The following is a 17,496-nucleotide window of genomic DNA, read 5'->3' on the forward strand; positions in this document are numbered from 1 at the left end:
CAGCCTTGGAATTAACCTCGTGAACCTATGGTGCACTCCCTCAATAGCAAGAATGTTCTTCCTCAAGTTTGGAGACCAAAACTGCACACAATACTCCAGGTGTGGTCCCACTAGGGCCCTGTACAACTGCAGGAGGACCTCTTTGCTCCTATACTCAACTCCTCTAGTTATGAAGGCCAACAGGCCATTTGCTTTCTTCACTGCCTGCTGTACCTGCATGCTTACTTTCAGTGACTGATGAACAAGGACCCCCCAGATCCCATTGTACTTCCCCCTTTCCCAACTTGACACCATTTAGATAATAATCTTCCTTCCTGTTTTTGCCACCAAAGTGGATAACCTCACATTTATCCACATTAAACTGCATCTGCCATGCATCTGCCCACTCACCCAACCTGTCCAAGTCACCCTGCATCCTCATAGCATCCTCCTCACAGTTCACACTGCCACCCAGCTTTGTGTCATCTACAAATTTGCTAATGTTACTTTTAATACCTTCATCCAAATCATTGACATATATTGTAAATAGCTGCGGTCCCAGCACCGAGCCTTGCGGTACCCCATTAGTCACTGCCTATCATTCTGAAAGGGACCTGTTCATTCCTACCCTTTGTTTCCTGTCTACCAACCAATTTTCTATCCGTCAGCACCCTATCAGCAATACCATGTGCTCTAATGTTGCCCACATAGAATGTGGGCAACAGAATGTAATCTCCTATGTGGGACCTTATCAAATGCTTTCTGAAAATCCAGGTACACTATATCTACTGGCTCTCCCTTGTCCATTATCCTCAAAAAATTCCAGAAGATTCATCAACAATGATTTCTCCTTCGTAAATCCATGCTGACTGACTGATCCTGTTGCTGCTATCCAAATGTGCCGCTGTTTCATCTTTTATTATTGACTCCAGCATCTTCCCCACCACCAGTCAGGCTAACTGGTCTATAATTCCTGTTTTCTCTCTGCCACCCTTCTTAAATAGTGGGACAACATTAGCTACCCTCCAACCAACAGGAACTGATCCTGAATCTATAGAACATTGGAAAATGATCTAGAGCAACTTCCTTAAGTACCCTGGGATGCAGACCATCAGGTCCTGGGGATTTATCAGTCTTCAGTCCCATCAGTCTACCCAACACCATTTCCTGCCTAATGTGAATCTCCTTCAGTTCCTCTGCCACCCTAGATCCTCCGGCCACTAGTACATCAGGAAGTTTGTTTGTGTCCTCCTTGGTGAAGACTGATCCAAAGTACCTGTTCAACTCATCTGCCATTTCCTTATTCCCCATAATAAATTAACTGTCCAACTTTGGCTTTTACCAGTTTTTTTTCCTCTTCACATACCTAAAGAAGCTTTTACTGCCCTCCTTTATATTCTTGGCTAGCTTACCTTCGTACCTCATCTTTTTTTCACGGTATTGCCTTTTTAGTTATCTTCTGTTGCTCTTTAAAAGTTACCCAATCCTCTGGCTTGCTGCTCATCTTTGCTATGTTATATTTCTTCTCTTTTATTTTTATACTCGCCCCTTACTCCCCTTGGAATCTTTCTTCCTCTTTGGAATGAACCGATTCTGCGCCTTCTGTATTATTCCCAGTCATACCTGCCATTGTTGTTCCACTGTCATCCATGCTAGGGTATCTTTCCAGTCAACTTTGGCCAACTCCTCCCTCATGGCTCCATAGTCCCCTTTGCTTAACTGTAATACCGACACCCCGGATTTACCCTTCTCCTTCTCAAATTGTAGATTAAAACTTAATCCCACGGCCACGGGTACCATGTAATCCCCTGCTACCTGCTACATGGTTGGATAGTCAGTGACTAAACCGTCTCCCCCACCTGGTTTGCTAGGCAAGGAGGGGGCTGTGGTCTCCCAGCAGGACCAAAAACAAGACCTGTCAAAGGGCGGATGAGCTCCTAGCGAGCTAACAGCCATCCACACTTCACTTCAGTAGAAGTTGCAATCACTGTCGTACATGGCATTGTAAGGCACGTGCCCGTTGATGTTTTCAACGATGATGATGATGCTTGGTGCAGTCCCACAGGAGGTGAAGGCAAGGGAAGCAATGTCACCATTGAATGACAAAGAGGAAAACGGATATGATCAAACAAAAGTTGCTATGTGATGCAGATTGGGTGAATAGTTCAAGCGTGAAACAGGTTTAGTAAGATGGGAGGTGGGAAGAAAAATCAGATCTGACAATGGGGGAATTAGAAAGTCCAAACAATGGCCTAAAGGTCCTCTATTAGCATATGTATACAAACCTGTTTGTAAGAAGGGCAAGGGTGAGAAAGAACCAACGTGGTGATTAAAGGATAAGGGTGGGTATTATGACTGGTTTACTTAGTGAGAGTTTTAGATTGGAGATGCAAGAGACTGCATATGCTGGAATATTGAGCAAAAAAAGTCTGCTCGAGGAACTCTAAGTGCAAGTGAAATGAGTTTGCCAGCAGCAGTACAATAAAAAAGAACACACAAAAATAAAAATAAATTTTTTTTAACACAAACATCCACCACAGCATGCATCACTGTGGTGGAAGGCACAAAATTTGGCCAAACCTCCTCCATTTTCCCCATGGTCGGGACCTCAACCATCCGCAGTCGCCGCTGCGGGCGTCCAGATGCCCTGGATTGCAACCAGGGGGAAGAACAAACTAGACCTGGTGTACACCAACATTAAAGATGCATATAAAGCAGCCCCCCTCCCCCATATCGGCAACTCTGACCACTTAGCGGTCATGCTCACACCTGCATATAGACCCAGGGTGAAACAGGACAGGCCAACGGTCAAAGAAGTCAGAACATGGCCACAGGGAGCTACGGCAGCACTACAAGACTGTTTTGAAACCACACAGTGGGCCATTTTCAGAGAGGCAGCAACAGATGACAGTGGCATCAACCTCCAAGAATACACAGAATCCGTCATCGCATACATCAATAAATGTATTGAGGATGTAACGGTGGTAAAAACCATCAGGAGGCGTGCCAATCAGAAACCTTGGCTAACTGGGGAAGTGTGTTTCCTACTGAGAATCCGGAATGCTGCATTCAAAGCTGGGGACAACGAAGCATACAAACTGGCAAGGGGTAACCTATCCCGGGGGATCAGGGAAGCGAAGAGGCTGTACGGACAAAAACTCAACAGCCACTTCGCAAATGACAAAGACACACGTCGCTTGTGGCAGGGATTTCAGACCATCACTGACTACAAGCCCCCCCCCGCTGCGGATATGCCAAAACAACCCCTCCCTACCAGATGAACTGAACGAGTTCTACGCACGGTTTGAGGTTAAAAACAGCACCCAGACACGTGCACTACTGCCATCTCCCAGTGACCAGTCGCTCAGGCTGTCCGCAGCCAGAGTTAAAAAGGCCTTTGCCAGCGTCAATCCACGCAAAGCTGCAGGGCCGGACAACATTCCTGGATGCGTTCTTAGAGACTGTGCCGAGCAACTGAAAGATGTCTTCACAGACATTTTTAACATCTCACTCAGCCAGGCAGTAGTGCCGAACTGTCTTAAGAGTGCCACCATCGTCCCTGTCCCGAAGAAACCAAACCCAGCCTGCCATAATGACTTTCGACCAGTGGCCCTAACACCCATTGTAATGAAGTATTTTGAGCGACTAGTTATGCAGCACATCAAAAATAGTCTACCTGCCGACCTAGACCCACTGCAGTTCGCCTACAGAGCCAACCGATCCACAGAGGACACAGTCTCAACAACACTGAACCTCGTATTGTCACATCTCGATCGGAAAAATACCTATGCCAGGATCCTCTTCATAGACTTCAGCTCTGCTTTCAATACAATCATTCCGCAGCAGCTGTTGGAGAAGTTGGAGCTGTTGGGGGTTGATGCTGGCACATGTAGCTGGGTCCTGAACTTTCTGTCGCAACGGCAGCAGACAGTCAGGGTGGGCAGTAGGACATCAAAAACCATAGCCGTGAGCACTGGCTCACCCCAAGGCTGTGTCCTAAGCCCCCTTCTGTTCAGTCTGCTGACACACGACTGTACTGCCAGACTCAATAACAACTTCATCAACAAGTTCGCTGATGACACAACAGTGGTGGGTCTCATCAGTGACAATGATGAATCGGCGTACAGGATGGAGGTGGAGCTGCTCACAGGTTGGTGCAAATCCCACAACCTCATTCTTAACGTGGGAAAAACTAAGGAGATGGTGGTTGACTTCAGGAGGGCGGGGAAACAACACCATACACCTCTGCACATCGACGGAGCTGATGTGGAAAGGGTCAGCAGCATAAAGTTCTTAGGACTACATCTGTCTGATGACCTGACGTCCACGGCCAACACCACAGCTCTGGTCAAGAGAGCCCAGCAGCGACTTCACCCTCTCCGAAGACTATGTAAAGCAGGCCTCCCCACCACACACCTACGGACTTTTTATAGGGGGACTGTCGAGAGCACACTGACATACGGCATCACTTCCTGGTTCGGGAGCTGCAAGGCGTACGAACGGCACCAACTGGACAGGATAGTGAAGACCGCAAGCAGGATTATTGGTGCTCCACTCCCCTTCCTGCTGGACATATACAAGAAGAGATGTATCAACAGAGCCATCTCCATCATCAAAGACCCTTACCACCCATCGCATGACATTTTCTCCATCCTCCCATCTGGGAAGAGGTACAGGAGCATTAGCTGCAAAACCAGCAGGATGCTCCTCAGCTTCTTCCCACAGGCTATAAGACTGTTAAATGGACTTTGCCCCCTGCCAAGTATCGCGCACAAACCCCCACACTGCAGCAGAGCCACTGTTGTGCCGCTGCCGGTCGGAACGGCTGTTGAATGTTTAGTAGAGTGTTAAACTTGTTCATGACATGTATTTTTAATTTTTAATTCCTATTTATTTTTTAATGCAAACTGAATGGACACTGGTTGAGCAACGTTTTTTTTTTGTTTCCTCTGGGTATGCGAATACTCAGGAAATGACAATAAAGATTTACAATTACAATTACAGATGTACAGACAAGGTAAGTCCAGGTAAGTCCTGAATCGGTGCCTCCCCACCGGGCACCGCGGCTTAAAGATGGTGTAGGCCGCAGGCTGGCGGTCGAAGATTTAAAGTCTCCACTGCCCCGCAGCCAGAAGCACTGCAGACTGCATGGCCGGCGGTCGGAGCTCCTCTCCAGGATTCCCCGGCGAGGGACCCGCTCTGGATGATATGTCCCCGCCGTGCCTGTGGTAGAATTTGGCAGTGGACCGGCGGTCGGAGCTCTTCTCCTCCAGGGTCCCCAACGAGGGATCCCAGGCTGCAGATGCTGCGCCAGCTAGAGCTCCGCAGACCGCAGCTTCAGGCTGCCACGGGCCAGCGAACGGAGCACTCCCCTCCGGCGACCCCCGGCGAGCGCTCGCCCGCTCCGCAACGAGATTAAGCGCTGCACCCGCAGCCGAAGCCCCGGGCGCGTCTCCAGTAAAGGCCGCACTGATCCTCAATATCAGGCCACGGGGGAGGCGCCATGGAAAAAGTCGCCTCTCCGTGGAGGAGGCGACCAAAACGGTTTCCCCCTTATCCCCCTCCCCCACACCACCCCCCACACAAGACACACCGAGAAACATTAAAAACATACGTTAAGACACACATTTGCAGGAGGAAATGGACTGTCGATGTTTCAGACCTTAAACTTGGTCTTTGCCCAGGAAGGATGGTGCCAAAATCTCTGTAGAATGGAAGAGGTAATGGATGGGATGAAAATTGGCAGATGAAAGGTTCACTATGGTTAAAGTAAATAAGTTATCTGTTTCAAATGGGGTACATCCTAAACCACTGAGTGAAAATAGGGATGGTGAGTACAAAAAAGTTGAATTTAATTTTGGATACATGAAATAAATCAGAGTAATGGGAAATATCAACTGAGGAACCCTTATAGAAACGGGAATAGTGCTGGAGGATTGGCGTACTGTGCATGTTGTTCCATTGTTTAAAAAGGGTTCTAAGAGTAAACCTAGCAATTATAGACCTGTTAGTTTGACGTTAGTGGTGGGCAAATTAATGGAAAGGATGCTTAGAGATAATATATATATAAGCATCTGGATAAACAGGATCTGATTAGGAACAGTCAACATGGATTTGTGCCTGGAAGGTCATGTTTGACTAATCTTCTTGAATTTTTTGAAGAGGTTAATCGGGAAATTGATGAGGGTAAAGCAGTGGATGTTGTATATATGAACTTCAGTAAGGCCTTTGACAAGGTTCCTCATGGAAGGTTGGTTAAGAAGGTTCAATTGTTGGGTATTAATGGTGGAGTAGCAAGATGGATTCAACAGTGGCTGAATGGGAGATGCCAGAGAGTAATGGTGGATGGCTGTTTGTCAGGTTGGAGGCCAGTGACTAGTGAGGTGCCACAGGGATCTGTGTTTGGTCCACTGTTGTTTGTCATGTACATCAATGATCTGGATGATGGTGTGGTAAATTGGATTGGTAAGTATGCAGATGGTACTAAGATAGGTGGTGTTGTGGATAATGAAGTAGATTTTCAAAGTTTACAGAGAGATTTAGGCCATTTGTAAGAGTGGGCTGAAAGATGGCAGATGGAGTTTAATGCTGATAAGTGTGAGGTGCTACATCTTGGCAGGACAAATCAAAATAGGACGTACATGGTAAATGGTAGTGAATTGAGGAATGCAGTTGAACAGAGGGATCTAGGGATAACTGTGCACAGTTCCCTGAAGGTGGAATCTCATGTAGACAGGGTGGTAAAGAAAGCTTTTGGTGTGCTGGCCTTTATAAATCAGAGCATTGAGTATAGAAGTTGGGATGTAATGTTAAAATTGTACAAGGCATTGGTGAGGCCAATTCTGGAGTATGGTGTACAATTTTGGTCGCCTAATTATAGGAAGGATGCAACAAAATAGAGAGAACAGAGGAGATTTACTAGAATGTTGCCTGGGTTTCAGCAACTAAGTTACAGAGAAAGGTTGAACAAATTAGGTCTTTATTCTTTGGAGCGCAGAAGGTTAAGGGGGAACTTGATAGAGGTCTTTAAAATGATGAGAAGGATAGACAGTTGACGTGGATAAGCTTTTCCCACTGAGAGTAGGGACGATTCAAACAAGAGGACATGACTTGAGAATTAAGGGATAGAAGTTTAGGGGTAACATGAGGGGGAACTTCTTTACTCAGAGAGTGGTAGCTGAGTGGAATGAGCTTCCAGTGGAGGTGGTGGAGGCAGGTTCGATTTTATCATTTAAAAATAAATTGGATAGTTATATGGACGGGAAAGGAATGGAGGGTTATGGTCTGAGTGCAGGTAGATGGGACTAGGGGAGGATAAGTGTTCGGCACGGACTAGAAGGGCCGAGATGGCCTGTTTTCCATGCTGTAATTGTTATATGGTTATATGGTTATTCAAAAAGGGATATACAGAGAGCCAGTGCAGGTTTATAAATTGAAATCGTACTTGACTGAACAGAATATGTGTGATATCGTAACAAAGTAGTGATGTAAAAATACTGTGATTTTCATTTATATGGATTTCCTGATGGCCTTTGACAAAGTATGACAAAACATGATCACAAAATTAAGGTCCATGGGACAAAAGGGTCAATTGGAACGTGAATAATGAAGGTTTGAAGATAGAGACAAAATGCTGGAGTAACTCAGTGGGTCATGCAGCATCTCTGGGGGGAAAAAGGAATAGGTGATATTTTTGGTCAAAACCCTTCTTCAGAAGATTTGAAATGGAATTGTGTAGTGAGGAAAACTGGGATAAAATGTCTTGAGTGTTAATGAGAGGCGAGCAACTCCATTATCAAGTGCTTTACGTCTGTTAAAAGAATGTGATAAAGAGATTGCAAAAGACTCTGAGAGCATAGAAACATAGAAATTAAGTGCAGGAGTAGGCCATTCGGCCCTTCGAGCCTGCACCGCTATTCAATATGATCATGGCTGATCATCCAACTCGGTATCCCGTACCTGCCTTCTTTCCATACCCTCTGATCCCCTTAGCCACAAGGGCCACATCTAACTCCCTCTTAAATATAGCCAATGAACTGGCCTCGACTACCCTCTGCGGCAGAGAGTTCCAGAGATTCACCACTCTCTGTATGAAAAAAGTTCTTCTCATCTCGGTTTTAAAGGATTTCCCCCTTATCCTTAAGCTGTGACCCCTTGTCCTGGACTTCCCCAACATCGGGAGCATACACCAGGCTCTCCATAACCACTTTGGTCTCTTCCATCAATGACATTTAACATTTCATATTTTGACAAGAATCACCAAGAAAACAAATAGTTCAATCAATTTGTGGGTCTGAAGTAACAGTTAATTTGCTGGATTTTATGATACATTGCTGCTGCATCATGTAAGTGCTCCTCCAATCCAGTAGAGGGCAAATCTTCCTGATTTGAAGAAAGAATAACCTCTGATCTCAAGAACCTGCTGCAAAGTGGATCTTTTTGTTGCATGGTTTTATATACATAAGTGTTATTTTAATAGAATAACAAAACTTGGTTTATTAACATGGAGCTCGGCCCCCTTGATGTGAAGCTTGACCTACAAGGGAACAAGGTTACAAAATTTAATTGTAAGTGTCTTGTTTTGTCACATGGCAATTTCCAGCCCCCACCCTGCTCACTATAGGATTTTTTTTACGCCTTAAAATCTTTGTTGCTTTTTCTCTGTTCCCATATTTGCATTTATTTAACCCTTCTGGTGTTTGTTATGTATTTCTGATCGGCCTCAACAGTTAAATTAATCTTAACCTGTGCACAATGCCAAAGGAGATTTGTTGGTGTTATATTGGAAACATTACTCCACTTTGTCATACAGTTCAGCATGGAAGGCAAAAATGCAGAACTTGAATTAATTGCTGCAACCTAGTGAACTTTGAAAGGAAGGTGTATAATAATTACAAAATTACATTTGCAATGGAATAAACTATCAGCTTGTTACTTAAAAAAAGAAAAGAATGTAAGATTTTGCTTTGAGGGCAAAATTGCATTTTTCTTCGAGTCTCTCCAGAACAAATTTTCTTTTAGTTAATAATTCTCTCTCCTTGCTCATGAATGATCAAGGGTAAGATAAGATCTTCAGTTGTAAAGGAGGAGGGAGGGAATTCTGCAGTAAAATTGTGTTTAGGTACGTCAATGCAGTCTCTGCCCCTATAAATTCGACTCTTACAAACTGTAGATTTAAATAAGCTATTCCAGATAGTTACTGGTACAAAGTACACTGAAAACCATATTGAAATGTTATGGCCATGCTTTAGGTCAGACTTGAATGTGAAGTGAATTCTGCCTACTGGATTTGACTTTGACAAATCTTACTTTGAGGAAGTCAAGTAGACCATCTGGATATTGCATAAGATGCAACAAAATCAACCTTTATGTTCTTGTGGAGCAAATTGTATGGCGTATGGGGATTGTTGGCTATCATTTGGAACTGAAATGCATTAAAATTTAAATAAAATGTATCTCTGGAAAGAGAGTTTTAACAAATAATCTACTGGAGGAACTCGGCAGGTCAAGCAGTATCTTTGGGAGGAGTGAGGGGAAGAGCTTGTAGACATTTTGGGTTGATACCTTGCATCAGGACATCAATTCTTCTCCCCACCCCCCTCCCGACCCATGCTTGACCTGCTGAGTTCCTCCAGCAGATTGTTCATTGCTTCAGATTCCAGCATCTATAGTCTTTAGTTATTATTTATTAATTGTCCCTTGTTAATGCTTCAAGTTGTTGATATGTTTTCAGTTTGGGGCAAGTTGGATGTAGGATTTATTATACAGACAACGTAGAATACCAAAGAAGGAATTTAAAAGAGATCATGTATAATGCAGTTTCTGTCCCTATAAATTTGACTGGCTCGAAGGGCCGAATGGCCTACTCCTGCACCTATTGTCAATTGCAAGGAAATTATTTTTTAAAGTTTCCTTTTCATTATCTGTTCCTGTGTTTGTTAATAGACAACTTTAGTTTGACATCCTAATGTTTTATCGGAGAGATTAAACCTGTTTAATGTATACATTTTTAATGTTTTTTTGGCTAATGCAATATAGTTAATTGGTGTAGAAAATGAAAAGGTGCTAAAACTCTGAATATGGTCGTATGCCAGAACTGAATGGCTTGCTTGGTTACTTCAGAGGGCATTGTACGGGTCTGGAGTACATTAACAAAGCCCTCTGAAGCTGCTGGATTTTCACGATGATTAGTAATTTTTTGGATAATTTTTCTAAAATTCAGAGTATGAACTGAATATAAATTCCATAGCTAATCTATTGAATATTGAATTCCAACCTCTGGATTATTATCCCAGGCATCTGGTTTACTCACTACTACTTTAATTTAACCACTGCTGTTTGTTCACAAAAGAAACCTGATGGCATGCTGGAAACTCTGTTAGTAGTGTCAAACTAGGGCAAGAGTTTTCCCCATTTATCATAAGCAACATAACAATAGGTATGAAAATAATGTGCTCAACTCCAAGAGCAGTTTGTTTAAATCATGCTTAAATAGCCAAAGCATTTGTTTTCACGTAAATAATTCAATTTGGTTTGTCAAGCATGACCCAAACCATATTGGGTTTGTGATCTGCTGCAAGCTTTCAAGATACACAGTTAGACAATCTTAAACTACAAATTCTAGTGATTTTTTTTTCCATTGCTAGATCTTGGTACTATTGATTTTATAAATACAATAAACCCCTATTATAACAGACCATAGAGGTGTGAATGGTATCCGTTCTTGCCGATTGTCTGTTATAACAGAGTGTAATATATATAGCATTTAATGTGTAGAGACCCAACAATAAAGTTTAGGCTGAGCAGAACTGCAATGTCAGAGGTGCCTTTATTCAGCTGAAACATTAAACCAAAGCTTTGCCAGCTCGAAGCTCCAAAGTCTAATACAGCAACAAGGGAGGTAGCGGCGGCAGGTGCAGTCGAGGAAGCTATGTGGGCCGGGGATGGTGGTGCCAAACATGGCTGGGGAAGTGGCCGGCGGTGGCTTCGGAAGCGGCCGGGGATGGCGTTAGCATGCGCAGCTGACAAAATGGTCAGGAGGCGGTGTGGGTTAGTGTGGCGTCGGCAGTCCGGCCTGGCGTTGAAGTTTGGTGGGTCCAGCCGCTATATCCAAAATCCATTCTAAGGGGTTTACTCTATTATCGTTCCTTAATAGGGTGATGTTCATACGTTTTCCAACTAAAGAGTTATATCAGAACTCTCATATTTCCTTGGTATAGTCCTACAAATTCTCAGCTAGGTCCTGGATTTCTTGAAAATTTATAGCATGTAAGATAAAGCCAATGCGACTTCTTTCTTAGACACAGTGCTGGAGTAACTCAGCAGATCAGGCAATATCTTCAAAGGACATGGATAGACGATGTTTCGGATCGGGATCCTTCTTCAGACTGATAAATAGTCCCAAACCCATAACATCGCCTTTCCACGTGATCCAGAGATGCTGCCTGACTCGCTGAGTTACTCCAGTGTTTTTACACTTTTTTTTTTGTAAATCGGTATCTGCAGTTCCTTGTGTCTATAAATTCAGTCATGCTTGATTTCATTGTTTTAGTTTAGTAAGAAACAAAATCAAATGACAATGATTGTCAGGGCAGTGCAGTGGCACAGCGGTAGAGTTGCTGCCTTGTGGGTGCTGTCTGTATGGAGTTTATATGTTCTCCCTGTGACTGCATGGGTTTTCACCAGGTGCTCCGGTTTCCTCCCACACTCCAAAGACGTACAGGTTTGTAGGATCATTGGCTTCAGTAAAAAGATGTGACATTTTGGAGGATAATGTTAGTGTACAGGGTGATCGCTGGTCTGTGCCGACTGAGTGGGCCGAAGGCCTGTTCAGGGCTCTCGCTTAACTTTTTTTCCCTGTTGCCAGCCAGGCAACCTTGGCAGCTTTTTAGGTTGCCAAATGACATTTTAGGTGGTCATTTAAGATGGCTTGCATGACGCGTGCTCGGACGAAGTGCGTAGTTACCAGTCGGAATTATGCTCAATGAAGCATTCGCATATTATTTCTGCTTCAAATAAAGTCACAAACTAACTTATTCACCAATCAAGACATGATATATACCACAATGACATGCAGCAAAATTATAATACGGTATCTCAACTCTTTTTACACATTGCAATGAATGCAATTTTTATTATTTCTTTCCACTTCCAAACAAAAATGTTGTTGGATTATTCAGCGTATGATCAACCTGTGTCAATAAATCCTGGACCTTGATAACCTATATGCTTAACCATGCACACTACAGATTGATGCAAGCATGTTTTCTGTGAAGGACCGAAAATTATCATGACATGGCTATAGCTTGGGTAGTTATTGCTATTGGTACAGAAACACTCTTGCTTCCCACATAATTTATCCACAACAAAATATACAGGTTGCAAGGAATTTTCTAAAGGCATTTTATGATAAGAGCTGGCAAAACTGACTATACCCATCTGACAGATTAAACGTTACACTAACTAACAAGAGATGGCCAAAGGACATAAATGCAGCAAATGTTTGGTAATATATTTAAAGGTGTCAAGACGCCACATTACCAGACATTCAGATTAGATGTATGTGGCAATGAAGATACCCAGTTTGTAAGCACCATTTAAAAAAAATAAATTAAAAAAAATTGATGATAAAAGCTTTTTCCATCATTCCCAATTCAGAATCTATATTACTAAATCTCTGATCTTGACTGCTTTTGGCCAACTGTGCTGCGATTTCCGAGAGAATGCCGACACCTACGCCCGTCATTTTTGGCCACCTCACACAGAGCCCCCCTCCGCCGTATGAGTGCAGAGGATTTTTTCCGTCGATGAAAAATGAGAGAGATGTTAATGTTTTTACAAAATTCCCCATTCTCTCTGCTGCCCCCGCTGGCGGCAGGAGCAGGGACTATAAAACCAGGGAGTGTCGTGCCTCACTCGGTCTCTGCCAGACTCGGGAAGCGAGAGGGTCTGGCAGAGACTGAGCTGCGAATAACACTGAACGCACGTCTACTCCACGGTGAATCCCCTCGATGCGGCTGTAAAGTTGCTGCAGCCCTTTTTAAAAAGTTTGTGTTCACAAAATGAATTTTGGTTGTCGGGTGTCTGCATCCCAATTGTTTGCCTTGGCTTCGCTTTTAAAATCGTTGCAACTGTTGGATGCCTGCCCAACGGGTCCCACTTAGTCTAGTTAACGTTAAAACTTCAACTGAAATATCTCCTGACCAAATTTGTGATGTATATGACTGACTGTAGAAGTAAAACCTGGATAAATCCAAAGTTTAGCTGTGAATGTTGCTCATTAAATAACTACAGTACTGTTACTCCATATTAACAGCATTGATTTACCATTAAAATGTATTCTGTAATAACGTGTCAGTGACAATCGAACACTGCGGTTTTAATGTTTCACGTGTTCAAAATTTAATTAATCCATCTTTATGGATTAAAACAAATAATAACATTGGGAATTAAAACATATTTGATTGCATTCCGTTATCAAACATAGTCAATGTTAGCTCTGAAGACATTTCCAGCACAATAGGGTCGGGAAGGGGGGGGGGGGGGGAATGTATGAATCAGTGCAGGATGGATAGATGGTAGTAGTGGGGGTGGGTGGCTTGAGAAGGCAATCGGTGTGGATTGGATGGATTGAGGCAGGGGAATTAGTGAGTGTTGGTTGGAGTAGGTAAAATTATGAGGGGAGAGCACCGGGGATGTCAGTGGGGTTGAATGGGGGGGATCTGTGCAGGGGGGGGGGGGGGGATCTGTGCAGGATGGATGGGAAGGGGGGTCAGTACAGGATGAATTGGGGGACCAGTATAGGATTGATGGGGAGTGGCAGGAGAATCAATGCGAGGTGGCTAGGGAGATCAGTGCAGGATGAATAGATGGGGGGGGGAGCACAGGGGATGTCAGTGAGGACTGAATAGAGACAGGAATGGGGATCAGTGCGGGATTGGAGAGGAGGGGTCTCAGGATAAGGGGATGGGAGGGGGCGTATGAGAGAGAGAGAGAGAGGAGGAGGGAAGAGAGAGAGAGAGGAGGTGAGAAGGAAGGCCAGCGCTCCTCGGACAACACCTGTCGGGCACAGAAATCGCAACCAACATCTGGAGGGCACCACGGACAGAATATCTTGGCTGTAGGTGTGGTGCGGGGGAGTACAGCGATCTGTAAATACACACACATACACACATACACTCACACACACATTCTCTCACTCACACAGTGGCGGTTCGGCAGCGATTGCAGCGCCGGAGACTGGGATCGATCCTAGCTGCGGTGCAGGGCTGCCGAGAGTGTTTTGGCTCGTCTCCCTCCTCCAATCACCTCCCCCCCCCCCCCCCCCCCCCCATCCCCCCACCCCTACTCTAATTCCGCCTATGACCGACACCTATCTCCTCCAAGTGAAAGCGCCGTTGGCGGAGTGGCAGCAGCGGCCGCTAACAGGCCGGGCGTGGCGGGGTGCGGGTGCGGGAGGAGGAGATGGAGCTGCCGCTGCTGCTGCTGCTGCTGCTGAGCCCGACATTCGCTCCGACCCTCCGTCACGTCACACTTAGCATCTTTCCCACAACCGTCGTCGACACAAAACGTCACATTCTGCTCCAGGATCCGTACCTGCGGAGTTACTCCAGTTTATTGTGTCTATCTTCGGTATCAACCAAGTTGCCAAGCCGGGCAAAATGACTCGCCATTTAGGTTGCCCGGCGGCACTTTGAGTGGTCATTGGCACCCGGGCAACTGTTAATTTCGAGCCCTGCTGTTCCTATGCTGTATCTCTAAAGTAAAGTCAAAATAATATTATTTGATACTGCGTTCCAGAAGATACAATGTCCCTCATAATGAATTACCAAAGTTTTAAGTGCAGTGAAAAATAAGTTGTTAATCTGGTTAATGAATTAGATGACTGGCGGAAGGCAGAGGGCAGGAATAATGGAAATTCTTTCGTTGGTAGAAAAGTGACCAGTGGAGATCCAGTAGAATGTCTATTGGGCAACAAATACTTGCCATCATCTTGATAAGCTTATGAATATAGAAAGTTGTGTGCCCTAGATATAAATGGGAATGGCAATGGAAACAGAATAAACTGAACTAATCCATTACAAATGGAAGTGATGCAATTCACACCAGACATGAAATATTTAGTTCCTCTTTCTTTCCTCCAATTTGAAAGGTTAAAATCTATGGGAGTCAAATGGTGCACAAGAATGAATATTGTTCAGTTTTTGGATAATGGTTGCTTTGAAACGTTTAAACCACAAAAAGGCTAAAGAAACATGTTATGTATAACTTGGAAGCTAAATGTTTTAGGTGGGGGAAGAGGGGGAATTTATCAAAGTTTTAAGAGGAACTGAGATAGTGAGATATAAACTATTTCTGTTCGGTGGAAAGCCCAGGACTGCCAGCCAGATTGCAGAGCTTGAGTCAGACCTTCAGGAGTAAAGTTAGAACATTTATTCACAGGAAGAGGGTGAAAATGACCTGGAATTTTCTTTGTGCAAACAGGAAAGAGTTATGCGGTTAATTTGCTAACTCCAGTTCCTGTTTCAATATAGCTGGTTCCAATGGTGATTCTATTTACGTATTTTTTTCATTTAATGTAGTGTAATAAAACCAAGAAAGCAGATTGCGACCCTGTACCAGTTTTGTCATGGAAAAGGCAGGCATTATGCTTTACTATTCCTCTTTGTACAAGAATGGATATTGTTCAGTGTTTGGATAATGGTTGCTTTAAAAAGCTGAACCTGGAAACAATCAAATTCTCTCCTGCAGAGAATTTCAATTGACCAAATAATTTGTAGCTGTCAAAATTCACTTCACTATAGAATGTTATATTGTTTCATGTTAGACAAAGACTATGCCTAAATATGAAGGTATGTTTTACAGACTGTTTGTTTTTTGGTTAAATTCATCTTTTTGTATAAGAAAATAATAGGGTTACACAAAACTACTTTGTCATTTAAGAATACAGTATGTCCTTCTGTTTGGAAAACTCTACTCTGTTGGATTAGAAATGAATTTGCACTATTATTGGGAGATGGAAACTGACCACCAACCACGAGCTGGATGCCAAATTCAGATCATAACACAAATTTGTTTCTAAGTTATCAAAGGAGAGGGTGTCCAGCTTTGAAATACTGAAACAATCTTCATGCCATAAAACGTTAGTAAGGCACCACAGTAATGCCAAACTGAGGACATAATGATTGCCATTTGAACGCCACAGCTTAGCAGGATCTTTCCATTTCAGCTAAGCTTCAGAATCTAGGACTAGTACTCTAAAGTTCCAGAACATTAATCCCCATTCTTAATCCTGGATTATTCCCTTTGTCCCACTCGGACTGTGCCTTGTGATTCATTTGCACTTTTCCTGTACTTCAAATCTATCTGCTTTCACCAGAAATATTAACTCTTTCCTCTCTATCTCTCGCCTATTTACAGATTTTTTTGTTTGTTTTGTCACAAATGCGATTAGCCTCTGCAAATTAGATATTTAAGCTGTATATTTAAAGCTCTTAGTTTTGTATTTGGCTTTCTTGCCAGAAGTTGGAGTGTCCTAACTTCCTTAATCGCCAATTGTTTTCTCACACCTAAGCACCTTAATAAAGAACAAATTAATTGGATACTTTGGATATATTTGGCTGGAGACGGGTCTCGACCCAAAATATCACATCCTTTTTCTCCAGAGATTCTACCTAACCCACTGAATAAAGGGCCTGTCCCTCTGTACGAGGTAATTCAAGTTATCCCGAGTTTCCCCTGATTCGAACTCGGAGAATGACGGTAATAGCCGCTCGTTGGTACTCGGGGCACTCGTGATATTTTTCAACATGTTGAAAAAAACTTCATGAGCAAACCGCGTTTCCCGAGTACCCGTTAGCATTACGAGCAGCTAAGAGACGTCCCGAGCTCCGACGTACCCGCTACGTACTTCCATTCTACGTACTTACCATGAGTTTGATTTTTTGTGAACTCGGGAGAGCTCTTGGGTAAACTCGTATAGTGGGACAGGCCCTTTACTGGAGTGGCTGGTGTAGCATCAGGGAATATTGAATGTTTTAGGAGTGCTTTAGCACAAGAAGGGTTGGCTTAAATCCATTGGATATATTTGTTCATTTCTGTTTTAAAACATTTATAAATTTTTATTTGTAAAATTTATAAAATGTCTCTCATCAAGGTCTCCTCTATATCCTGCAGCTCCGCTCTTACTCCCATCCCCTACTCGTAACAAGGACATAGTCCCCCTTGTCTTCACCTTCCACCCCATCAGCCGGTGCATACAACATATAATCCTCCGACATTTTCACCACCTCCAGCAAGATCCCACCACTGGCCACATCTTCCCATCTTCCCATCCAGGCAGTCCTTGCTTTCTCCCTCCTTCTCCTCCCCCATCCCAGCTTTCCCACATAGCCTTCTGTCTCCGCCTCTTCCTTTCTTTCCCCCCACCCTCCGACATCAGTCTGAAGAAGGGTCTCGACCCGAAACGTCAACTACTCCTTTTCTCCATAGATGCTGCCTCACCCACTGAGTTTTTCC

General features: G+C 43.8%; 1 protein-coding gene across 9 annotated transcripts in view; it reads left to right on the top strand.

Moving 5' to 3' along the window:
• LOC129702909 (type 2 lactosamine alpha-2,3-sialyltransferase-like) overlaps positions 1–17,496 on the top strand; it is a 70,862-nt gene that overhangs the window by 22,700 nt on the left and 30,666 nt on the right. The window lies entirely within an intron of this gene.

Source organism: Leucoraja erinacea, chromosome 13 (genome assembly GCF_028641065.1).
Source record: "Leucoraja erinacea ecotype New England chromosome 13, Leri_hhj_1, whole genome shotgun sequence".
In the NCBI taxonomy this organism is placed as follows: Eukaryota; Metazoa; Chordata; class Chondrichthyes; order Rajiformes; family Rajidae; genus Leucoraja; species Leucoraja erinaceus.